This window comes from Xenopus tropicalis, chromosome 5 (genome assembly GCF_000004195.4).
Source record: "Xenopus tropicalis strain Nigerian chromosome 5, UCB_Xtro_10.0, whole genome shotgun sequence".
Classification (NCBI taxonomy): Eukaryota; Metazoa; Chordata; class Amphibia; order Anura; family Pipidae; genus Xenopus; species Xenopus tropicalis.
Window position 1 is genome coordinate 143,278,712 of NC_030681.2, and position 27,065 is coordinate 143,305,776.

General features: G+C 43.3%; 1 protein-coding gene across 3 annotated transcripts in view; it reads right to left on the reverse strand.

Annotated features, from left to right (window-relative positions):
• pum2 (pumilio RNA binding family member 2) overlaps positions 1-15,691 on the reverse strand; it is a 44,855-nt gene extending 29,164 nt beyond the window's left edge. For 2 of the 3 annotated variants that reach the window (XM_012970914.3, XM_031902968.1), the window contains exon 1: positions 15,424-15,691. The gene's annotated coding sequence lies outside the window, so the exon portion shown is untranslated. The remainder of the gene's footprint in view (positions 1-15,423) is intronic. The other variant, XM_002934483.5, reaches the window with a different exon arrangement.
• Positions 15,692-27,065: the final 11,374 nt, after the last annotated feature.

A 27,065-nucleotide genomic window follows, 5' to 3' on the forward strand; every position in this document is an offset into this window, starting at 1 on the left:
AGAATGCAACCAGGAGATTTTTAGCTACTACCATTCTTTCCCCTCATCCCTCAACCCTCATCTTTTGTTATTACTCATTATTTACAAAGTAATTAACGCGTGTCTGAAGTTACAAGGAAAGGGGCCCTTAAAGTGATACAGACACAAAAAACTTCTCTTCGAAATACAAATGTACATTAAAAGTTCCCTATATGTCATGTTGATTGTTTTTTGCTGCTGAAGTCCCTAAACCTGACTGTTTTGCCAACCTGACTGTCCCATCTCAGCCTGTCAGTTATAGCTTCTAATGCTAACGGTCTCCTGCTGCACCAATATGGGGGATCAGATAGGCAATATACAGACACTGAGAAAATACTTTTAAGGCGTAATTATAAATAGCATGCAAGGACAATGTACATTTCTGCTGTCAGTATCTCTTTAAAGTAAAGGCAACACTAAAAATGTTTAACTAAAAAAAATCTATTCTACCCTCCCCCAATAATTGCCCTATCCTGAAAACCATTTGTTATTTTGAATGCTTTAGAAGAAAATACCTGTAAAAAACTTGGCTTCCTGTCATTTGAACAAAGGCAATACGGCGATGCCGGGGAAAGTATCAAGAGATGCATCAACTATGCGGCGATCGATTGATCGAGCCTAGCCTGACTCCTTCCTATACAGAAGGCTAGGCTCGATCAATTGATCGCTGCATAGTTGATGCATCTCTTGATACTTCCCCCAGCATCGCTGTATTGCCTTTGTTCAAATGACAGGAAGCCAAGTTTTTTACAGGTATTTTCTACTAAAGCATTCAAAATAACATGGTTTTCAGGATAGGGCAATTATTGGGGGAGGGTAGAATAGATTTTTTTAGTTAAACATTTTTAGTGTTGCCTTTCCTTTAAAGTGGCAATACGGTCAATTTTATTAAGAACCCCATTTAAATAAACACATATAAGTTCTAAACAGCATTTGTGAAGGACATAAAACACAACAGATTCAACCTAGAGTCAAAAATAAATAATGGCTGATAAAAACTACAACTTTTTCTACAGATCTTTTATGATCTAAAGCAGTGTTTTTCAACCTTTTTTGGGCAAAGGCACACTTGTTTCATGAAAAAAATCACGAGGCACACCACCATTAGAAAATGTTAAAAAATTTAACTCTGTGCCCAGCAGCAGTGCCCCCCTAGTACATTGGTGCCAAGAGCAGTGCCCCCCTAGTACATTGGTGCCCAGCAGCAGTGCCCCCCTAGTACATTGGTGCCAAGAGCAGTGCCCCCCTAGTACATTGGTGCCCAGCAGCAGTGCCCCCCAGTACATTGGTGCCAAGAGCCAGCCCCCCTAGTACATTGGTGCCCAGCAGCAGTGCCCCCATAAGTCAGTGTGCCCCGTGGCCCCCCCTAATACATTGGTGCCCAGCAGCATTTTACTTCTGCTCTTCGGCGGCTTCAGCAGCATCTTCCCCTCACGCGCGCCGCCTCTGCACTTCTGCCTACACGCGACCGCACACAGGCCCTTTTATAACGTTGCGCCCCGTGCGTACTGACGTCACCCGTACACACGGGGCGCAACCAATGACAGGGCCCGGATTTTATTAAAGTACTTTGAAACTTTGAAAGTAAAAATTGCGGCCCTGCCTACGGCACACCAGGCAACATCTCGCGGCACACTAGTGTGCCACGGAACAGTGGTTGAAAAACGCTGATCTAAAGGCAACAAAAAGAAAAATGCAATGACCAGTATAGCTTAATATTTTGCATTCCAATCTGAACCCATAGAGGGCACTGTTTCAAAGGAGTCGATGGAAAGCAACCTTCCCACCAAGAGCTTCCTTTCCCATGAATATGCACAAGAATTCTGCTACACACATTCCTCTGGAGAATAATCTATGGCTATAGATTTCAGGGCACAAAATACAAAAGGGAAAGTAATATTTTTAAACTTCCTTTTTAAGGTCAGGCGTTATTCAGTTGAACTACAGCCAGAGAGGCGTCGTACGATATTCCCCGCTACAGACGTGTTTACACAGGCTCACGTTATCGAGTGACACAGGAACACAGGGCTCATACGAGGGCTGATGTTATCAAGCGCAGCCTGCTATAAACGCTGGTTACAGAATAAGGTTAAAATAACAGCTCTAGGGAAGAACTCCCCTCCTATAGAGCGGGGAAGGCCAACAAAAGGCTAGCAGCCAGCCAGGCTTCTGTACACATATTTAAGGGGAGGGGGGGATTGGAAGCGTGAATATATAGTCTGTATATATTTGTACAAGCCGGGCTGTAATGAGTATTTCTGCATACTGCATTCCCACTGGGATACCCAGCACCATAATAAAAGAGTGGGAAGCTGTGAGGGGAGAGTTAATTATAAGTATATGTGTTATACACATGCAGGCTCAGAGCCAACCACAGGCAGAGTTAATAGGCATTTCTGTCTGAGCATAAGAGGCCAAAACAAGGATCAGCTCCATTAATTTAGCATACAATGACTGGGTGTGACTGGCCCCTGCACAACTGTTGGCGCTGTACAGGTACAGGACCCCTTATCCGGAAACCCATTATCCACAAAGCTCCGAACATGCCCGAGGGGTGAACAATGCAGGGATTAAAGGTGTGAAAAGTACAGGGGATTAAATGTTTAAACATGTTTACAGCCTGAATCGGAGATGTGCCATCTCCCATAGATTGTAAGCAAATAATTCTAATTTTTAAAAATGATTTCCCTTTGTTATAATAAAACAGTACCTGTACTTGATCCAAACTAAGATATAATTACCCCTTATTGGGGGCAGAACAGCCCCATTGGGTTTATTTCATGGTTAAATGATTCCCTTTTTCTCTGTAATAATAAAACAGTACCTGTACTTGATCCCAACTAAGATATAATTACCCCTTATTGGGGGCAGAACAGCCCTATTGGGTTTATTTCATGGTTAAAGGAGAAGGAAAGGCTAAGTCACTTGGGGGTGCCAAAATGTTAAGCACCCCCAAGTGACTTAGATCGCTTACCTTGTACCCTGGGCTGGTGCCCCTGTTAGGAGAAAAAAGCACCAGCCCAGGGTACCTGTAGGAAGCGCTTCCTCCTTCCTCCCGGCGAAATCCGTCGGCCGGTACATGCGCAGTAGAGTAAAAAGCCGACTTTGTTTTTTAAGTTCGGCTTTTCACTCTACTGCGCATGTGTGCGCGGCGCTACAGGAAGAAGGAAGCGCTCGCTGCTACCCCGGGCTGGTGCTGTTCTCTCCGTACAGGGGCACCAGCCGGGGTATGAGGTGAGCGATCTAAGTCACTTGGGGGTGCATTTTGGCACCCCCAAGTGACTTAGCCTTTCCTTCTCCTTTAAATGATTCCCTTTTCTCTGTAATAATAAAACAGTACCTGTACTTGATCCCAACTAAGATATAATTACCCCTTATTGGGGGCAGAACAGCCCTATTGGGTTTATTTAATGGTTAAATGATTCCCTTTTCTCTGTAATAATAAAACAGTACCTGTACTTGATCCCAACTAAGATATAATTACCCCTTATTGGGGGCAGAACAATCCTATTGGGTTTATTTAATGGTTAAATGATTCCCTTTTCTCTGTAATAATAAAACAGTACATGTACTTGATCCCAACTAAGATATAATGAATCCTTACTGAAGATGAAGCAATCCCATTGGGTTTAGTTAACGTTTATATGATTTTCTAGTAGACAGTGTGTGGAGATCTAAATTATGGAAAGATCCCTTATCCAGAAAACCCCAGATCCTGAGCATCCTGGATAACAGTTCCCACAGCTGTACAAATATAACCAAACTATATAGCTAGCACTGCCAGGCCAAACTGTATTGGTGCCCAAGGTACCCAGCCATCAAGCCACCCTCTGCCAGTCCATCAGTTGCACATCTTGTTTCCCTCTCATCCCACAAAGCTGCCGGCCACCATCCATCCATCTTTATATAGTGCCAGAAAGCGACACGCCACTTTACATGAATCACTTGTTTGTCGCCAACATGGCCAGTTAATTGCTGGGAACAGTTTTCATATAGTAATTGTAACAGATGTATGTTCTTAGTATAGGTATGGGAACAGTATTCTAGAAACCAGTTTTCCAGAAAGCTCCAAATTACAGGAAGGCCAATTCCCATAGACTCTATTTTAATAGAATAACTGGACTTCTTAAAAATGGACTCTCTTTGCCAAGCAAAGATGCGTTTGTTTCTCTACCAGTACGACTGGAATTACCCCCCTTCAAGGCCTTTGTCCATTATAATGTTTTAAAGTTGACCCATTCAAAAACAAATAAAAAAAACGTTTCAATGCACACCAGACTACATTGTTAGAAACCCAATTAAAGTAAAAGTGCCAAACAAACAGCAGTAAATAATCTCGGCCAAAGTAAGCCAAGGCGCAGCTGGCAGCAGGCAATGCCGAGATGTGCCAATGGGAAATTTTTCAAAGGCAATTCATTAACAAAAGACAACAAAGATAGGCATTGCCCAGGATTATATATTTGTCTAAAAGTGTCATTATTTAGCAATTAAGAATAGGAATTTAAAGAGCACACATAAGCGGCCAAGAGGTTTGTTTTTATGATTCTATTAAATTACAGCTGACAATAAAAGCTAGAATTTTTTTTTAAGTAAGAGTGCCTCACCTTAAGGTGGCCATACACACTAAGATCCGCTCACTTGGCTATGGGTGTGTGATATCGGGCCAATTCGGTCGTTTGGACCTGGGGCCAAACGTTAAAATTAGAATGACTGGTATAGACGTCCGTAGGTGACCACATCAACGAGCCAATGCAGTCCCCGATCCTACCAATTTTCAAACCTGCCCGATGGAGATCCGCCCAATTTCAGGCCAGATGTCAGCTGGGCAGGCCGTCGTTAGTGCCCATAGATGGGCTAATAATCAGTCTAAGGGACCCATATGGGCAGCTAGAATCGGCCGTGTATAGCCACCTTTAGCAGTCAGCTAACACCCAGTAAACTCAATAACTAGGTATTTCTTATCAACAATCCTCGCAATTCACACCCTCAGGTCGCACCCATGGAAGGGGCACTTCCACCCAATGCTTTTTTTGCCATTATGGTAGAATTGCCCCCTGCCATTACATTAACATTTATTTATAAAGCGCCAATATATTCCGCAGCGCTGTACTGCCATCTCCCATTGTGTTAGCTATTGGGTTTTATTAGTAAACACCACACTGCAAATGAAACAGGGCATCCAACAAAAATACAAAATACTAAATAAGTCAAACACAAAGTTTTATGTCCAAATCAGCCACTCAAGCAGGACCAAACCAGGGTAACTGGATGCCTTCATCCCCAAGGCCAGTGAATATCTAGCTGGGCCACAATGGCAAAAAAAGTTTATGTTTTGGTGATGGATGGACACAGTCAAGTTGGAATGCAATATACCCTCATACATGGCCAGCTTAAAGGAAAAATATCCTCATTCAGTTGGGCTTATGTAATATAGGGTGCTCATATATCTGGAAGTTCAGACAGTGTTTATGCACCTTTTCTACATACACCCAAATGAATGAGCTCAAAAAAGGGGAATATGTTCTCTTGTATGCAGAGAAACAATCAAATGTTATATCTTTTCTTTGTTAGACAATATTGCATGGGGCATTTAAATACCATAATCACTCTATTCGCAGAAAGAAGCAGCACTTCTTATATGACTTCAGTGGAAAGGGACCCTTGCAGAGTAGCAAGCGTGATGACCACCGCTACTTGATCAAAAATGCCCCTTGACACATGGCCATTATAGCGGATACTCTAGACCAGTGCTGTCCAACTTCTGTGGTGTTGAGGCCAGAATTTTTCTGGCCTACAAGGTGGAGGGCAGATAATAGAAGTTTTGAGCACTCCCCTTTTTAAACCACACCCACTTCGAACTACACCCATGTTATCACAAGAGCTTTTAAGCCCATCCCCACATTAATGGTAGCGCAGCAAAAATTAAAATGGATGGTACTAATCCATGTCACAGCCGCCTCCTCCTCCCCTGTGGATAGCACAGCAACCCCCAACACATAATTACACACCTTAGGGACCATTTAATGGCTATTTCCAACTGCTAACAAACTTCCAGAACAAACCTCTGCCAGGTTCACCTCCCCAGGCAGCATAGGGCAGGCAGAGTACAGCACACATAGGCAGCATAGAGCAGGCAGGAGTATGGCACAAGCGCACAGCATAGGGCAGGCAGAGTATGGCACAAGCGCACAGCATAGGGCAGGCAGAGTATGGCACAAGCGCACAGCATAGGGAAGGCAGAGTATGGCACACACAGGAAGGGTAGGGCAGGCAGAGTATGGCACACGTGCACAGCATAGGGCAGGCAGAGTATGGCACACGTGCACAGCATAGGGCAGGCAGAGTATGGCACACGTGCACAGCATAGGGCAGGCAGAGTATGGCACACACAGACAGCATAGGGAAGGCAGAGTAGGGCAGGCAGAGTATGGCACACACAGGCAGGGTAGGGCAGGCAGAGTATGGAACACACAGGCAGCATAGGGCAGGTACACACAGGCCATACTCTGCCTGCCCTACGCTGTGTTTGTGCCATACTCTGCCAATGTGTGTCATACACTGCCTGCCCTATGCTGCCGTGTGTGCCATGCTATTATCAGGAAAGCCCCACTTCCCAAGCATTCTGAATAACAGCTCCTATACCTGTAGTGAGCAGATTATTTCTCAAAGCATGTTTTAGGCCAAGATTAAAGTTTATGGAGCCACTGAGGCCTTAAAAATTATTTAGGGGGTCAAATGCAGCCTATGGGACTCCAGTTGGACAGCCCTGCTCTAGGCCATTCTGTCTCAGATCCAGTTTGAAATCCAGATGTTACATGAATGTAGGATTTTAAACCCAGAATTAATTAGCAGACTGACAGGAGCTAAGAGACCAAAATGAAAAGAGGAAAATGCATTATGCACAAAGTGCATGTCGCTCAGTCCTGCAGGCTGGGGCTTCTACCAGCTCAGGCACAGCACAGACACCAAGGCCGATACTGCATGAACCTATACATCAAGAGACGTATATTCCACACACAGCCAAAAGCTCTGATTGAAAGCACTTTGCACGCTGTCACGATGAATCACTTTGGCCACCTTCATCCACTTCCAGATGGAAAGAAAATTTGTCAGAAAACCTGCCCACGACAAACGCTTCCTTATAAAATAACACCGACACATCAAAACAAGCTTCCAAAATAGGTCAAAAACTTGCACAATCTTGAAAGTACTTTGCAGTTATAGGAGACAAAGATACAATGAAAACTTTAGCTTGCAAACTTTAGCTTCCAGCTATCAAATGGGGGTCACTGATCCAAAAATCAAAAAGCTATTGCTCTGTAAGGCTACAATTTTATAGTTACTTTTTATAACTTATTTTTCTATTCAGGCCCCTCCTATTCATATACCAGTCTCTCATTCAAACCACTCCACTCCCTGGTTGCTGAGGTAATTTGAACCCTAGCAACAATATAGCTGCTGAAACACCAAACTTGAGAGCTGCTGAACAAAAAGTGAAATAACTAAAAAAAGACTACAAATAAAAAATGAAGACCAATTTTAAATGCAATTAAAGACAGGGCTGGGGAAAAACATAGAGCAGCACCTCTATCTTTCTTACCCTAGCGCAGATGGGTGTACCCCTGCTTCCTCCTAGTTACTAGTCGGCATCAATCATTGGCATAGCTTTAAGCAGAGTGGCTTTGTGAGCGACGCCATGTTTGGGGGCAGGGCATGTCCCAGCCTATCAAACCTCACCAACAAGGCTGATGCCACTTGAATAGCAGCTGTGCATAGTGCGTTCTGAAAATTTTTCCACTTCTGTGTTCACGCGGCAAAATTTAACCCTTCCTTCGGTTTGGCCAGGACCGTGGATTCAGCCTAATCCATACCCTGCCCGAATACCAAACCGATTTGGTGCATCCCTAATAGAGGGCACCAGCACCAGTTATGTGTTGAAAATGTTTTATTGGACTGACAAAATCACCTATAGCAGCAGCGAATCTCCATTAAACTCAATTGGAGGTGGCACCAGTGGTTTTGGGCTATTTACCACAGACAAAAAATAGACCGCTGGAGAATCCGCCTTGCCAGACATTAGCAAGAAAAGCAAAGCCTTCTGCTGCCAAAAAAGCATCTCTTCTTGTGCAGAACAGAAATAGCTTGCCTAGCCAACTGAATCATTTTAATTTCTAGCATTACTGGTCCTTTAAGCAAGGATGAGTCAATACTGGCCTTACCTGACCTGTCCATACTTTTTCTCCTTTAGGCCAGGATTTGACCACCTTTGACCTTACTAATTAACCCATGGAATGTCCAGGGGATTCAGGCAAACTAAGCATGTTGATGTGTGTCCGGACAGAATTCCTATTAGGGACTTTCCCTTTAGAGACGGAACTACCTATAAAGGCAAATTAAATTTCCAGGTAAAGCTTGAATAACCGATTCTGTAAATGGACAGATGTGGAAATACAGCTCCATGTAAACCACTAAACGCAGCTTGAGCTACAATTTGCGGTGCAGCATAAGCAGAACAAACCTACAGTACATTAATACATATAAATTTTATAAAGAGCCCCGTTGGCTAGCAGAGGATACTAGGTGGCCATCACAATGGCTGTTGGCTCTATTAGCTCTATAGAATTCTTGTAAAAGACAAATATCTGCAGGCGCTACTGCGGAACAAAGCCACCGAGTTCACTTTACAGAAGAGTAATTGTTAATGGGAGTATTTTCTTTAAACACGATGCTCTCTCTCGGAGTAGCTTGTCCAGGCCTGAGATCCTAGTGTGGTGCAATGTACTGTAGCAATGTGAAATGCGCTGTGCCCCTCATTGTTAGGGGACAAACCTATGGCTGTCTGACAGGCAGCAGATTTATATGTAGGAAAGCTTTGGCCAAACATAAAACTTTAGAAATAGAGCACAATTGGGTCAAAGATGCAAAACTCTGATACTACATCCTGCGCAGTATAGTGGGTAAATAAATTTAAAAAAAAAAAAAAAAAAGGACAAAATCTTACATTTTTATGCTGTAATCAGTAGGCAGTGTGTCTATAGCTGAAATGAATAAGTATTTATTTTATCATGGGGGCTTATTAACCTTTTACAAGGAACACTAAGCACTTCAAAGCAAACTGATCTAAAATGACTCCTATTTTTTTTAGTTTTCATGATATAAGCAGTTTTACACTAACCTGATTTTCAAAGCAGACCAATGTTTTTCCTGCAGGGCTGTACAAACCATATAGGTCCGTGTCTAGGCCAGTAGCTTTGGGGAGGTGAAGGGGGGGGGGGGTAGATCATAGGTGCCTATTTGGTAAAGAACAAAAAAAAAATAATCTGGCAGTGCCTGGCTTTTCTGCCACTGATACATGTGCAGTAAAGCAAGACCACCTATGCATTTGCCAATCCCTAAAGGAAGGAGGGGGATCCTTGATGTTAATAGATCCCCAACCAACGAGCACAAAAGGATTTTTAAAGCACCCCAACAAGAAAGAGTGCTGTGAGGCCAAAACACATGGTAAAGTCTAAGTCTACAACTAGAAGACACCCTGCTGAATTAAAAAAAACCCCCAAAACACAACCAATTACGAATAATCTCTTGGGAAAGTTACACAAAATTAAACCAAAGAACATTGATATTCATAGTGTACCAAAAAAATAGCTTCTACAGACCCAAAATTACAAATAATGCATTGTAAATTTTATTATGACAAACTAGGCTTGCTGTCTACTCTAAAGTACCAAACGACAAATAAAAACCGGGTAGTTCTCACAAAAGTTCCAAAAAAATGTTTGATAACATGCATCTTATTTATGAAAGGCTATAAGAAAAATAAAAACCATAAATATGAAAGCCACAAAATGTCAATTATTTTAAAAGCCCATGTAACTAGACAACTAAATGCCATGCAGAAAGCCACAAAATGCACAAAAGTGTAAACAAATTTTCATGCCTTGCATGTCCCTAACGGTAAAGCAGACCCACAAAACAATATATTTTTGTAAATGTTCCATTTTGGGTATTCCATGGCATCTATGAAAGCCTGTGGTCTTCATTTTGTTATGGCACACGGTTTGTATTTTTCAGCTGACCACGCTAAAGGTTATCCAGCAGGGGCCACAAAAACATATTGTACAATATTCGGTGCATGTATGGTGAATTGACGAGGCGATCGATATTGCAAAATCCTTGGATATCGGTTGCCTTGCCAACTGGGTGGGACAGAAAATTCTGATTGGGCGCCGTTAAAGGTGCCTGAGCAAATGCATGTGTTTAGGGCTGAATCGTCAGATAGTGGTAATTCCTATCGTTTCTGCCTCCATATCTGATGATTCAGCTTTGAACGTTAGTGGAGGGTAGAAGCTATATTTCCTGCGACCAATGGTGACTTATGACCACCTTTATTCTGAATTGTTGCGGTTAACAGACATTACCCTTCTTGCACTTTGGCAAGTTTACGCAATGAGCCTTCTTAATACATACCACATAAGAATACCCAAAATATACGGAATGCAAAAACCACAAAATATGAATAGTGCATACAGTATTCCAGGGGCGAAGGTCCCTTAAAGTAAGCTAACCTCACAAAATCCCATCCACGCTGTCAGCCAATGAGAAAGGTTTAGCAGACGGCACTAGCCCCATTCGTAACAGACTACTGACTGACACTGTCAATTGGGAGTGTCGTACCATTTGCAGAACCCATGGATTACATTTAGTGACACAAAAGACACCTTCCTATTGCCACAAATCTTATAGCAGCAGAGTGACTGTACGAGGAAGCTTTTAAAATTGCCAACAGCCTTAGCCGCTTCTTGCTGACATCAATGGAAAGCACCACAGATACAGATCTGCGATTAGCAACGTGCACAGCCACCTTTTAGAATGTATTTAAGGGTGCTGGGTTACTTCAAGTGCTTCCCACGGATGCCACCGCAAACTAAATGTGCCAAAATGAATAGCATCATTAATGCCACCACCGGCGTTTTCTCTGCCGCCACAGTCTGTAAAAATGGCGCCACCATTACTGCACACATGGGGCAGATTTCTGCCTGAAAATGCAAACTTATATAAGTTCTCAGACAAAAAAAACGTGCCCTATAGGTGCCGTTGGATGAAACCGAGCAAAATTTGGAGGGATGGCCAGGAAATGCTTATGTCACACACAGCCTTTTTACTCACTGCGAAAATGCCCTAAACCAGCCAATACCACCTGAGCTGGCAATTTGAAATTTTAACAACTGCCTGTCACTGCACATGTGGGGTGCATACTGGCCTGAAAAAGTACTTTCCAACCAAAATCTGCCCCTTGTGTGCAGTGCAGATTGTTGCTCCTAAAGGACATGTCAGCCCTGCATTTTCCTACCATGTTTATAAGTTGGGCAAATCTCCCCCACAACAAATTATTTGTATTGCATATATCCCCTCTGTTTGCCAGCAACATCACAACAGCCTAAAGCAAATAGCAGCTTTCACCCGGCAGCCATTTTCATCAGTGACATTTACATCTGCGTACAGTACATGCAATGTAAAGTTCATGCAATGAAGGATGCAGGCTTACATAGGCAGAACTTACAGTGATAAAAATGTCTGCTTGAATCCAGCACTGTATTGGTTAAACAGAACTCAGGACAGGAGATTAATAGTCTGAGCTAAGAAGAACTGAGCATGCTCAATAGCCAACAGCCAAAGTAAATTCCTGAGGGCGAGGGTCAAATGGGTTAGAAGAAGAAGGAATCCCAAGTGATTAATGGGGTGCTGCAGCCTTACTATTAAAGGAAATCTATACCCCCAGAATGAAGACATAACATAGACTGGTCTGCAGGTTAAGTATAGTAAAGTGACCTATTCGCCATTTAGTGATGGGCTCCCTCTGATCAGCTGACAGGAAATAATGCAGCTCTAACTGTAACAGGAAGTAGTGTGGGAGTAAAAGGCAGAACTCTGTCCATTCATTGGCTGATGGGGCCTAGCATGTATGTGTGCCTTGGCTTGTTTGTGTGCACTGTGAATCCTATGATCCCAGGGGGCGGGCCTTAATTCTTAAAATGGCAATTTTCTATTTAGGATTACCCAATGGCACATACTACTAAAAAGTATAATTTTTATGAAAATGGCTTATTCAGATTAAGCAGAGTTTTACACATGAGCTGTTTATGCAATATATTTTTATAGCGACCTACATTGTTGGGGGTATAGCTTTCCTTTAAACTTTTAACAACCAGAGCGGCAGGTACTTAAACATTACAAAGAGGCTGTTCACCGACTCCATTTGTGCGTGACGATTACAGTTCCACCATTATTAATTGCTGCAGAGACCCTCAGCACCCGCTATGGCAAAGAATATTCTGGCGTTCTGTCGCCGTGACATAATGCAGGACACAAAACCCACTTACAATACTGACTTTTAGCTGCAGACTAGAATCATCTTCATGCCACTGCCATAAAGAGACACCCCAAATAGCAGCAGCCCCCATTAAGCTACATTATACAATACACCAGCAGATTAGTATAGAAATATATATGTAATGTGAACGTACAACTGTACATAGACTTGTGCTGCAAGGTTCAGCTAAGCAATATAAGCGGTACTGGTTGGTAATCTGCCATTAGTGTGCCGCTATACACTTATTCAAGCGTAAGTAACAAAGGCAGACAGAAAGCTAAACATCTTCCCACTCTCCGATGCTTGTGTTAATCCATTACCCGCATGTGTTAGTGGAACATGTTACAATCCTTAGCTAACCAAATCCTGTGCTCTTGACTATTAAATGGGGTGCGACAAAAACAAGCAACCGATTCGGCTTTATAGGGGCCAACATAGCTTTTCGTACAACACAAGATCTGGTTTTAGAAACAGCATTAGGACAAGCACCACCAAGGTTTTGTTTTCTCTACTTAGGGCTGTGACACACGGGGAGATTAGTCGCCGCGCACTGAATGTCCCTTGTCGTGGGCGACTAATCTCCCCGAAATGCCATCCCACTGGCTAGAATGTAAATCGCCGGTGGGATGGCATACACGGAGCCGCTATTTTGCAGAAGTTGCCTTGAGAGGAAACTTCCACAACTTCTGCAAATCAAGTTGCCGCGTATGCCATCCTACCGGCGATTTACATTCTAGTCGGTGGGATGGCATTTCGGGGAGATTAGTCGCCCGAGACTAGGGAGATTCGTTGCGCGGCCACTAATCTCCCCATGTGTCACAGCCCTTACACTGTAGCTTTCTTATCTCCCCCACCAACACTAATACATAAAGGCTTCTCCAAGCTGCTGAGGTGCAAAGCCTGTGGCACACAAAGTGGTGGGGTATTTTGCTGGCCATGAAAACATATGAATTGACAATTTGGCAGCTTCTGGGAATGGATTTTCACTCTAATTATGCAGAAAATGGCCAGCGATGGCATGTTTACTCAACTGGCAATTTCGGAATTATCCCCATTTCAGAGCTGGGAAAAACACAAACAATACACGTGACGGCCATAAGCCTAAGGGTGAAGACACATGGAGCTACTAGTAGCAGCTACTTGTCATGGCTACCAAAACAGACAATACTGATCATTTACTGATAATTGTCCCTACGTGTGTTTTTGCAGAGGCAATTCTCAGTATTGTCTATGGCAGGGGATTTTCTGGAGTTTAGTAGCCATGAAAAAGTAGCTGCTACTAGTAGCTCCATGTGTCTTCACCTTAAGGGCTCTGGCACACGGGGAGATTAGTCGCCCGCGGCAAAACTCCCTGGTCGCGGGCGACTAATCTCCCCGAGTTGCCTACCCCTGCCATCCCACCGGCGATTTACATTTTCACCAGTGGGATGGCAATCCGGGGAGATTAGTCGCCCGCGTACAGGGAGTTTTGTTGCCGGCGACAAATCTTCCCGTATGCCAGAGCCCTAAAGGTGGCCATACATGGGCAGATTTAAGCTGCCAACTTGAGCCCCTTTAGATCGATTCAGCTGGGTTTTCTGCTCATGTATGAGGCCCCCCGGCGGGCCTCCCTAATCGATATCTGCCCAAAAATTGGCCAGGTGTCAATCAGGCAGGTTTGATTTTCCCTTGGTCCAAGGGCCTTTATGCCCTTCGTTAAATTAGCCTGATATCACCCAGCACTTAAATCTTTGTTTAGGTGCAAATTGATTTGATGGGGTGCATTTCATTCAGACGAAGTGAAATGTTTGTGGTTTCAGGCCAATAAACTTGTCATGGGTCATCCCCGTTAATGTGAATGACAGGCGGCACAGAGTGCTTCTACACCAGCTGGAACGCTACATGTCCCATAGGCCCTAAACGGGAGTCCATTATACAGAGGGTTTACCTATAAACTGTTAATCTTATTAACTGTGTTCTCTTCCTCTCAAAATGGCTCGCAAGAACCAGAAAGCTGGAAAAATCAGAGAAAGTTTAGTTTTAATGTTTGTCCCGTTTAGTTCCGGAAAATGACCCACACCATGGTGCAACTTGCCCACTGTGCTGCAGCTGGTTCACAGATACCCCACCCCGGCACAGAGTAAGCAACAGGCAAGATTCAAGCCGCCCCACAAGCTGCTACCCTAAGAAAGCCATCATTTACCTGGGGGTATTCTGGTGTCACTTTAAATGTAAACAATGAAACCGGAGGCCTACAGATGTACAGTGAAACTGATCCTGGCAGCAGTGCTGTGAAACTGCTATGGGGTAATGAGAGCTACTCAAATGGCAGCCATAAAGCAAGACCTTAGCCGCCGTTATCCCAACATAGGAAGGCAGATAGTCACGTGACTAGCAGGAAATACACCTCCTCAGTGCAAGCAGAAAAAGCATCCCACTGCTTCCTTTATAGAGAGCCAATACATGTACCCAGCACTTACAAGACTGTCCAGCATTCACATTAGTCCCGGCCCCAGTGGAGCTTACAATCTAATTTACCATCACATTCACTAGGGTCAATTTCACCAGAAGCCAATTAACCTGCCTGCAACTGCACTACAACTCCCAGCACCCTTCCAAGCCCCTGTAGGAAACTTTAACCAGTAACATCTCAACCCTATACACAAGACCCACTCAACTGTTGCTGAACTAGAACTTAAAAAAGAAAGTGAGGAGAGCTGGGAGTTGTAGTTCATTAACTGCATGAACCCCGCTTACATTTACAGAGATGTAAACTGAAGGCTTATGAAGAGGCTTCCCAGTTACTGCTACACTACAACTCCTAGGAACTCTATGGAGCGCAGAATAGCGAGAGTTATAGTTGAGGAGGAGCCACAGGTTGCAACAATGCAGCAGAGCGATGCAGCGAGTCGGTGCGGGCATGGCCTCCCCATACAAACACAGAGAAGACAAAGTATGGGCCAGTCCCTACACCCAAGCACCTTCCCCCTCCCTTACTCCCACCTCCGGCCCTGTGCGGCCTGCGGACTGACACTACTAACAGCGGGAATACTCACACTACTCCAGAGCCGAGCCCGGGCCGCACGCACGGACACTGGGGTGCTGAGGAGCCGCACTCACTGCAACATGGCGAGGGGAACGGCGGCGGCGGCCCGACTGCTCTTTCCTCTCTCCTCCTCCTCCTCCCGCTGGTGCGCACTGCAGCCTGGGAGAGACTGGCACCTCCTCACTGCAGCCGCTACCTGGGCCCGGCCTAGCGAGTACTCACTTCCTGCTCCGCCCCGCCCACTTATGGTTATACCGCCCACTGACCGCGGCGCCTCCTAGCGCTGCTCTTCCGGGTACTTCCGCCCTCAGTGGGGCTGCTACCTGTGTGCGGGCATTTACCTCGCACCTGGTTATTGTATATTCCTCCGCCGCATTGCGGCCTCTTATTAGCGTTCCGTAAAAATGGCGACCTGGCTGAGGAGTTATCAGGTCCCAGTGTGTAGAGTATGTAGACAGCAGACAGGGAGCATAAGTTCAGTTCTCAGGCTCTGGAAACAGGGTCAGATTAAAACTGGTATTTACGTTTTAGGGCAAGTTCTCAGTCATTGGGCACAGACACTCTGGCAATAGGTTTCAGATTCCGACTGGTATTTGCCTTAGTAACATAGTAAGTTAGGTTGAAAAAAGACATACGTCCATCAAGTTCAACCATAATGCCTATATATAACCTGCCTAACTACTAGCTGATCCAGAGGAAGGCAAAAACATAGTAAGTTGGGTTGAAAAAAGACATACGTCCATCACGTTCAACCATGATGCCTATATATAACCTGCCTAACTGCTAGTTGATCCAGAGGAAGGCAAAAACATAGTAACATAGTAAGTTGGGTTGAAAAAAGACAAACGTCCATCAAGTTCAACCATAATGCCTATATATAACCTGCCTAACTACTAGCTGATCCAGAGGAAGGCAAAAACATAGTAAGTTGGGTTGAAAAAAGACATACGTCCATCACGTTCAACCATGATGCCTATATATAATCTGCCTAACTGCTAGTTGATCCAGAGGAAGGCAAAAACATAGTAACATAGTAAGTTGGGTTGAAAAAAGACAAACGTCCATCACGTTCAACCATAATGCCTATATATAACCTGCCTAACTACTAGCTGATCCAGAGGAAGGCAAAAACATAGTAAGTTGGGTTGAAAAAAGACATACGTCCATCAAGTTCAACCATAATGCCTATATATAACCTGCCTAACTACTAGCTGATCCAGAGGAAGGCAAAAACATAGTAAGTTGGGTTGAAAAAAGACATACGTCCATCAAGTTCAACCATAATGCCTATATATAACCTGCCTAACTGCTAGTTGATCCAGAGGAAGGCAAAAACATAGTAACATAGTAAGTTGGGTTGAAAAATGACAAACGTCCATCACGTTCAACCATAATGCCTATATATAACCTGCCTAACTGCTACTTGATCCAGAGGAAGGTAAAAACATAGTAACGTAGTAAGTTGGGTTGAAAAAAGACATACGCCCATCACGTTCAGCCATACTGCCTATATATAACCTGCCTAACTGCTAGTTGATCCAGAGGAAGGCAAAAACCCCATCTGAAGCCTCTCTAATTTGCCTTCTATGGAAACAAGTTCTCAGTCACTGGGAAATTGAACAAATATGATGGGCTCCTATACTCTGGCAACAGGTCTCATTCCGCCTGGTACTTACTTACAGTCTGAAAAAAGTTCTCAGTCACTGGGAAATTGACCCAATATGTTGGGTTCTTACACTGAGAACAGGTCTCTGATTCCAACTGGTATGTACATTTTAGAGGCACCTCTTAATTTCAGGCAGTGTTAGGAACCACTTCACATAGGTAAATTTCCAACTTTAGCAACTTTAGGTTAATTCCACGACCTTTCTGTTTCTGTTGCTAAAGTTGGAAATTTACCTGTGTGAAGTGGTTCCTAACACTGCCTGAAATTAAGAGGTGGGAAAGCACAGAGTCGTGAGCTACAAGCGAACCAATTGGATGTCATATAAACCCAAGGGGGTCTGTAAGTAGATTGGCAATCGGAAAGGGATATCACAACTGGGCACAAAAGGGTGATATAAGTAAAAGTCATCACTGGTGTTAAAAAGCACATGAGAGTGCACATTGTGAAGTAATAACAGTATTACACTATATATATATATTTTTTTTCTCTTTCTTCTTTTCCTCATAAGACCTCATCACTAAGTCTAAAGCAGAAGAGGGCACTTTGGAGTCATTTATTGAACTTTATTTGACCTGGGACACGAGGTATCTGAAGTGAGGAGCATACACTGAGAATTGCACTTATTTATATTTGTAAAAATACTTATGCTTAAACTGCAATTCTCACTCTATGGGAAATAGACAAATAAATGGTTCCTAAACTCTTAGATCAGGTCCACGTTTCTGTGAAATAGACCCAACCACTGGCACTTAGATAACGGGTTTAGTACAGGATTATGGAAATAGACTACATTAGCAGATACAGCAGCAACAAAAGTACTATAACTTTTTCTTTTATTAGTGGTCCAGTTTTACTGTACAAAAAATAGACCTTAATGGGGCTTAAAACAATGATTTCAGAATTTGCACAATGGACCCCATAACTGGTATTTTGCAGCCAGGGATGGATATTCAGTACTTGAGAAATCTGGGAATATACTAGGGATGAACGGAATCCAGTATTCGGTTCGGTATTCGGCTAAGATTCTGCCTTTTTTGTTCAGATTTGGCCGAATCCACCGTCCTGGCCGAACTGAATCTAAATCCTAAAAATCACATGCCTTTTTGTCACGTAAACACTGAAGTTGAAAATTTTTCAGTGCTCGGGAAGCAACATTTGACCCTTTCAAAACCTTTTTGGTTCGGTATTCACTTTACAAAGGATTCAGGGGTTCGGCCAAATCCAAAAAAAGTGGATTCGGTGCATCCCTAGAATAGATCCAAGAACAATCTGGGATCTGAGAATGCAAATATGGCTAAAATGCTGCATTTATATACTGTACTTACTTACCAGCCCAAAGGTTCAGCGTCCCTATAGCAGTAATGAGCTAGGCCTTCAAAGTTGCCCATAGCAGTTTGCCATCTTGGATCTTGTTAGGCCATCTTTTGTGTGTCAATGGCACTGCACATGCTCAGCTGTTGAGAAGCTAACATTAGGGGCATATGCTAAAAAACAGCAAAAAGAAGATGGGGGGCTACAGGGGGCATCTTTGGAGGCACAGATCTTTTCTGCTAAAGGGCTGTGGTGGACTTGAACTTGCCCTATCCAGTTTAAGGGAATTCAGCACAACCTATAGATCAGTCCTCATTGGGTGCCGGGGAATTAACTGCCTGTATTGATCAGTCTCTGCCACTGCAGACATTACACTGAGTAAGCTTCTGAAATGAAACTCTAGGCTGACTAATTATCTGGGAAGTAAATCCATAACCAGGCAGCTAAAATACATTGTACTCCTCTATAGCCCTTATTAAATAGTCTATTGCAATATTAGGGATCGGATTGCCAGGGTCCATCTCAATCAATATCAGGTAATTAAACTCTCTGTAGATCACTCTCTGTTACTATCAGCAATTTAAACTGTATGCTTCGCCTCACTCAGTATCAGGGATCTGAACTCAAAGGTTAGAGTAGTCACTTTAATTGTCAGGGTTTTAAAGGACAAGTAAATGGCAGTTTAAAGTATTAGGTTTATTACTGACTATTCTCTGTCACTGAGCAGATTACATAATGCTCAGTCTCAAATCACAGTAGCACAAGAAAGTCTTCAAAACTCACCTTCCAGTGTTCATTATTTAAGCAAGAGAAAGGGCAGGTGGAGAGAAGCTGACTGTATACCCAGTGTGCTCTTACCTGTAGGCTCACAGTGTCCTGCAACCCCTGACCTTACCTTGTTTCATTGTGAAGTGATAGATTGTGGGGGTTGAATTCCCTCAGCTTTCTTTAGTGGGGAAGGAGAATAGGGGTTTCATTACACTGTGAGCCTAAGGGGGGGGTGGGGAGATGGTTCCAGCAAGCACACAGAAACCTTCAAAAAGGGAGGGTTTATTTTCCCTTTAAATGATAAGTTTATTCTTATATCTACTCCACTCCCCCCTTTTGATTTTGTGTACTGTTCTAGTTGGAGAATGTCATATGCATAATATTTTTCCAGGTCCAATCAGCTGGTAGTATTTAGTAATCTTGCTTAAAGAACAACAACACCAAAAAATTAAAGTTGCCCTGTACTGGTACAACTAATGTGTTAGCCTCAAAAACACTACTATAGTACAGGTATAGGACCCATTAACCAGAATGCTTGGGACCAAGGGTATTTCAGATAAGGGGTCTTTCCGTAATTTGGATCTCCATACCTTAAGTCTACTAAAAAATCAACAAAACATTTATTAAACCCAATAAGATTGTTTTGCATCCAATAATGATTATTTATATCTTAGTTGGGATCAATTACAAGGTACTTTTTTATTACCACAGAGAAAAAGGCAATCAGTTTTAAAATTCTGAATTATTTGATTAAAATGGAGTCTGTGGGAGACAGGCTTTCCGTAATTCGGAGCTTTCTGGATAATGGGTTTTCGGGTAAGGCATCCCATACCTGTATATATAAAGAATGCTACTGTTGAGCCACTTAGCAGATATCAGAAAAAACACCATTGTATTCTACAGAGCTTATCTGTTATCTCCTATGTAACCTGTGCCTTTTCTCCTTTTTTCCAGCTTGAATGGCAGCTTATTTATATAAACTCTAGCATTATATTTCATTTACTTTAAAAAACCTATCATTTTTTGCTGTAACTGTTCCTTTGAAGGAATCCTGGCGCAAACTGTCACAGCTTTAAATGTTTTCAAACGTATCGCCTAAAATGTCTATGCTTCTGTGCAGGTCAACATGGGAGAGGAAAAAGTTCATTGGGAAAGCATCCAGCTGCAGTACATAGTAAGTACGGTATGAGGGAAAGAAATGGAGATAGTGGACTATGTTTGTAGTCTAAAAATGTAGTTATACTTGAACCCAAACACAAACAGGTGCACTTTACACTGCACTTTGGAGAATTCTATTTTGTATGTTTACTTAACATAATGTGGTTTGAAGGAAATGATTGACACGGGCCCCTGTGGGAACTCTGGAGCTGCTGCCTGTACTGACCCTGTACCGACAAACATGTGCCTCTGAGTAGAGATGTAGCGAACCTCACAAAAAAAGTTTGCGAACCCGTTCGCGAACTTCTGCCAAAAAGTGCGAACTTTTGCGAACTTTGCGAACCCCATAGACTTCAATGGGAAGGCGAACTTTAAAACCTAGAAAAGCCATTTCTGGCCAGAAAACTGATTTTAAAGTTGTTTAAAGGGTGCCACGATCTGGACAGGGGCATGCAGGAGGGGGATCAAGGGCAAAAATTTCTCTGAAAAATTCGTTGTTGACACAGCGTTGCGTTTTGTGCTGTAAAGGGCAGAAATCACACTACATTTCTAAACTTGTGTAATAAACTGCTTTTACAAGGACTATTGGGTTACAGCAGATGAGATCAGCAGGACAGCTGCCCACAGCAGCTACATACAGAGTAGTAGAAAGTAGATTACTAGTCAGCAAAGCTACCTAAACTGTCCCTCAAACCCCTGCACAGCTCTCTCCCTATGCTAACTCATCAAGCACACAGGCAGAATGTAAAATGGCTGCTGGGCTTCGGTTTATATATGGAAGGGAGTGGTCCAGGGGTGGTCCAGGAGGGAGAGCTGCCTGATTGGCTGCCATGTATCTGCTGGCTCTGGGGTGAGAGGTCAAAATTTGGCTCCAGCTAAGGCGAACCCAAAATTGCGAACATCGCTAAAAGTTCGCGAACTTGCGAACTTGCGAACACCCGATTTTCGTGCGAATTAGTTCTCCGGCGAACAGTTCGCTACATCTCTACCTCTGAGCTCCATATTTGCCTTAATTATGACCTATTTAATTCCATTCTGTTGTCTTTAGTGCCCCTTATTATGTGAAAGGACACTGGGGGACAAAAAAACCTCAACGGCTTTTAGGCAGTATCAACCCACCACCAACCTTTACGAACGCACAAGATTTCGGGAGATATCCCCTGAAAACTTGTGCCACTTTTTTCTGCAATAAATGTGTTAGAGACATAGCCAGTATATTAATGTGCTTCTTCCCTTCGTAAAGGTTGGTGGTGGGTTGATACTGCCTAAAAGCCGTTGAGGTTTGTTTGTCCCCCAGTGTTTCTTCCCTTCGTAAAGGTATATGGAATGGCTTGGGAGCAGCCTAGGAATTGAAGCACCCTACGGAAGTATGTAAGCGGTGTGCCGAAGATTCCTTCTAGTGTGTCACCAACAACCCTCATTTACACAATATAAAGTGTTTGCATTGTCATCTAGGCCATGACAAGAGGACATCGTGGCGTAACTAGGGTGTGCTGGGCCCCCCCTGCAAAAATACTATTGGAAGGGCCCAGCACACACCGCTCCCTACTTGGACCCCCGCTTGCCCACAACCCATCCACCACTGGAGTCTCCACAGGTAGGAAAGCGGCTGTGGTGAGGGGATTTTTTCACTTCTATAGACGAAGTAGACAGTGGGGTCTGCTTCCTCTATGGTTACACCACTGACATCGACTAAGATATAAGAATGATTTCTGTAATGCGCCCTGCAGGTCCGGCGCAACTTCCTCCACTTAGACTGCGTTGCAGCATGCGTGATGTCACTGCGCCCATGTGTTGTAACGCCACAGCAAGTGTAGTGATGCTTTTGGCGTGGGGGACTCCTATAGGTAGTTATACATGTAATTTGTATAATATATATACACGTCAGGCAGGGTAAATTAGTGTGGTTGTGGGTCTATGGATTGCCAGTTTAGAGCATTTTTGTCTCCTGCTGCCCAGCTATTTTTTTCTTAGGGTATTAAACAGCACTGGAATTGATCAAGTTGAAATTATATTGCCTTTATTGATGACAAGAGCACATTACAGGGGTCTCGAGCTACTTCTGGCCCTCAGTTGCTCAGTTACTGTAAATACTGTACAGAACTCATGTAAACAATGGAATGTACATGTCGTGTAAATAGCAAACTAAAGGTTGACTGGCATGTGTAGACAGCTGCCGTTGTAGCTGAGATGAGGTTTGGTGCAAATCCAAACAGAGTTAAATCCACTTCTCTGCATTGCTTGTCTATTTGGACCCCGGTGTTGTGGGAACCCTATACATGAACCCATTGAACTTTGGAGCCAGTGTTCCTAATGCACTGGTTTTTCCAGCACCCAACTGCCTAATTCCAGGTCAGCAGGCTATTTGGCAGCAACTCTGAATGAAGGACTATAGAATCCACTCCAGTAATGATAAAAGGTATCTTTATTGATTGTTTAACACCCAAACACAACAAACAAACATTCACCAAATTCACATATTGTAAGTCTAGCGCAAGCTAGATCTGGAACTCCAAGAGATTGTTATGGCACTCATAATGCCCAAGATCTCTGTAGACCTCTTTGTGTGAAATTATTGTTTTATAAATCTGGCCTCCAAACATGTGGTCACCAAATTGCTCCTTGCAGCCACTACTTGTTGCATTTCTACTCGTTGAAAAGAACTGGCTCTGTTTACTCTGCTTTGCTTCCGGAGCACGTGACAAAATCCAGTACCAAAAGCAGGAAAAATGCAAATCTGTCGGAGCCCTCTGACATGCAAAAAAGGACCAGTGGTGTGTGGTATCCAAACAGTCAGCCCATGGGCTATGGAGACAGGTAGCTTAAAGGAACAGTAACACTAAAAAATGAAAATGTTTTAAAGTAAATAAAATATAATGTACTGTTGCCCTGAACAGGTTAAAGTTTTGTGTTTGCTTAAAGCTGGCCATACACGGGCAGATCCGCTAGCTTGGCGATGTCGCCAAGCGAGCGGATCTTCACCCGATATCCCCACCTACGGGTTGGTGATATCAGGTAGCAAGCACCTTAAAAAAAAAAAAAAACATTTGCGGCCATGGGGCAGTCAGTTCGGGGACCGCATCAACGAGCCGATGCGGTCCCCGATCCGACTGGATTTTCTAACCTGGCCGATCGATATCTGGCCAATTTCAGGCCAGATATCGGTCAGCCAGGCCCCTCGTTTCTGCCCTCGTATCGGCAGCTTCTATCGGCCCGTGTATGGGGGCCTTAAGAAACACTACTATAGTTTATATAAACAAAGCTGCTGTGTAGCCATGGGGGCAGCCGTTCAAGATGGAAAAAAGGAGAAAAGGCACAGGTTACATAGCAGATAACAAATAAGCTCTGTAGAATACAATGGTGTTTTGGTAGGATTTCCTGGGAAAGGTGTCTCCTGACCTAGGCATTGGTGTCAGTAACAGGCTTGATCCTCCCCCGCCATTAGCTTTTATAGGAGAGAGATTGCCAAGGCCAAGGCATTTGTTTCTCAGGCTTAATCCATCCCTGCTTGCGGATTTAAAAGGAGAGAGATCACTCAGACCAACAACCATTTTAATTGATCGATTCCCTGTCTTTTGTATGCCTGTAGCTAATTTGGCCAGATCAGCCGCACTTCCATTGTATTTTATTTAGCCTTGGAGTGCTCCCACAACCCCCCTTTTTGTGTACTTGTTCTGTATGTATCAGCTGCTTTGCCTTCTACTTGGACAGAGTATATCTGTGGTTAATAATTGTATGTATGTATGTATATCTTTAGTTATAAAGCGCTACTTATGTACGCAGTGCTGTACAGTAGAATAGATTAATACAAACAGGGGGTTATTAAGATAACAATAGATAAATACAAAGTATAGCAATAAATACAAGATACAGTTGCAATAAGTTAAAAGGCAAGAGGATAGAGGTCCCTGCCCCGTAGAGCTTACAATCTAGATGGGAGGGTAACTTACAGACACAAATAGGAGAATATAAATGCTGTATAAGTGCAATATAAGTGCTCTTATGTTTCAATGGAATTGCCCTCTATATGGGCAGAGAATATCTATGGTTACTCATTTTGATGGAGCATTATGGGAGTTTGCAGCATTCCATGTTTTCAGCAGTGCAGTCCTGAAGCATGGGAAAAGGTAAAGTTTACAGAGTATAGTGGGAATCATTCCCTGTTGTACTCCAGAAATAACCCAATGTAATGCAGATAATTACATTACCTGAATGTCTTACTGCTCTTTCTTGGAAAAGCTGATGAGATTAGTGAAACTAGCACACCAAGACTAATTGTAGAATTACTCTGGATCCATCTGTGCTTTTTGATTGTGTAAGGAACAGTTAATACTAACCCACAACTGTGGTTCCGCAGAGGCATTCTTTGGTCCACTGGTTCCCCATTGGTTTTCCTTGTCAGCACTGAGGTCATCAGGAAGTGGCGCCACATCTCAGATGGCCTGCAGCCCAGGGGTGCTAGAAGGATGCAAATACAGCTAAGAGATCAAGGAAGAGCCCTACTTTTGAACCATTGTAAGTTCTCCAGCTGCCATTGTGTGCAAACCTTGAGTAGGAGGAACTTTATCCCAGAGTGAAGTAATAAATAACCACCTTCAGCCCAAAGATGACCCAGTCTACCACTGAGAGTGCCAGTCCAGTGTATGACTGCAAACTCCTTTGAGAGAACTTGTTTGGGTTTCCTAGTGAATGAGCCACAATCGCAAGGGGACCGGCAGAAAACTGGGTTGAAAACCATAGTAATGTAGGGCACGAACAATGGATTTATCAAAGAAATAAAAAAAATCTTTGTTCAGGTACCAAGCTAAGAAAGAAGCATATGAATGCAGCAAAAGAAGCATCTCTATGATGTGGTGGTCCCACATTGTAAGTGCCCCAAGTGCAGTGGTTTTCTGACTGGTTCTCTTTGTGAAACTTTTTTGTGGTCCAGCATTTTGATATCTTATAAGGAACCTGTCACCCAGACATCATAAGATATATAATAAAAGTTCTTTTCAAAGTAAAAATGAAAACCCAAATACTTTTTTCTCAACACATCAATATCCATTATAAAAACATTTAAAAATCCCAGCTGTCAATCATTTATTGCCTGCCCTGCCTCAGGCATAGAGGCAGGGCTGACAATTTCTTTCACTTTCCATTCAGCAATCACATCCCCCTCCCAACTCACCATCTAAATGTGTAGCATAGGCTACACAAAGGATACAACTTGCCCTAATAACAGTGCCCACAAAATGGTGCCTGCCTGCTGGCTGTGATTGTGTAATTCCAAGACTGAAGGAAACACGATTTATGTCATTTAAATAGTGTAAGTGAAGTTTATTTTGCTTGACAAACACAATAGAAAAGAACTTGAATTTCTTTCTTACGGTGACAGGTCCCCTTTAAAAAATCTAATAATTGATAGCCAGGACTGTACTAGTATGTGGAACTCATGGAGCGGAAGTTTATCAGGAAGGCGATAGGTTTTCGTGGGAAGGTAAGGGTGTGTCTGAGCATGACTAGGGTGAATCGGGGCATGGCTTAAAACATACTGATGTGCAGTTTGTGAATGTTGGAGTGTATGTAATATGTGCAGAGTAAATACCCATTCTGTACTTTCCTCAAACTCTACCTGAATAATGTCAATCCTAATAGCTTAGTCTTAAGTAAAAGAACCATCGTGGGGGCAGTTTCCAAGAGATTTCTGCCTATGCCCCCATCACACCCCCAACCATGGCCTGTTGATTTCATGGCTACCAGAAAGCATTGTTCTGCTAAAGACTATGGATAAGAACTGGTGGATCTGACCATGAACTGTAAAGTAAAGCCCACTGATATGAATAATACAGGGAAATACAGCTAAGTCACCTCGCTAGCATAACCTGCACTTACAGGCAAAAGGGGCATTTGGCTAGGGCCCACCAATAATAAGTAACAGGGGGTAATGACATAGGAATGGACTGCTGTTAATTGGGGGACTCCCCATTCCATATGCCACACACACATATATATACTTGGTAAGGACCAGCATATATACAAATGCTAATTCCCAGAATGAGTGGAGGCTGAAGCACAGCCAGTACAAACAAGCAGGCATAACTCTGTGGCACCTTACCTGCTATAGGTACACCTACTTAATTGCTCCTTTCCCAAATGAATAGTCCAGGACAATAGAGCAGTTGATGTGACAGGCAGTTGCTAATTTATCCCATGGCTATGTAATTCATACAGCCAGCTGGCAGTTGTGGTTATTTGTCAGTCACATAGTGTAACTGTAATGTTGATTTACATCTACCTGATATTACTTTGCCAAGGAACAGCGAGTACCATACAAAGAGAATAGGAATATTTCTAGCATTCGGTAATAGAATAGAATAGCAGTGTTGGAGTGGGGTTCCTGACGCCATTGGCCCCCTTACAGCAGTTTCATATAGATATTTCCAAATAGGTTTTTACACAGCTCTCTATGGAAATAAGGAATGGCTTATGGGAATTCTCCTAGGCTGAGGCCAGGGTACTCTGGTAGGCCAGACTGATACTGGAGTTGGTGGGACCAGTGTTAGAGAACAGGGGTCCCCAGTTAACTCAGTAGCTCTAGGGTAGTGGTATAAATAAGGTATGTCTGTCCCATATGCAAGCTTCCTTCTCTTGCTGAACAGAAATAGCTGATAGACACCCCTAAAGTATAGAATAACACATTGCTTTACGAAGGTTAATACTCCTAAACGGTTGCCCATGTTCCCTGGAGGGATAAAACAGTAGAAAAC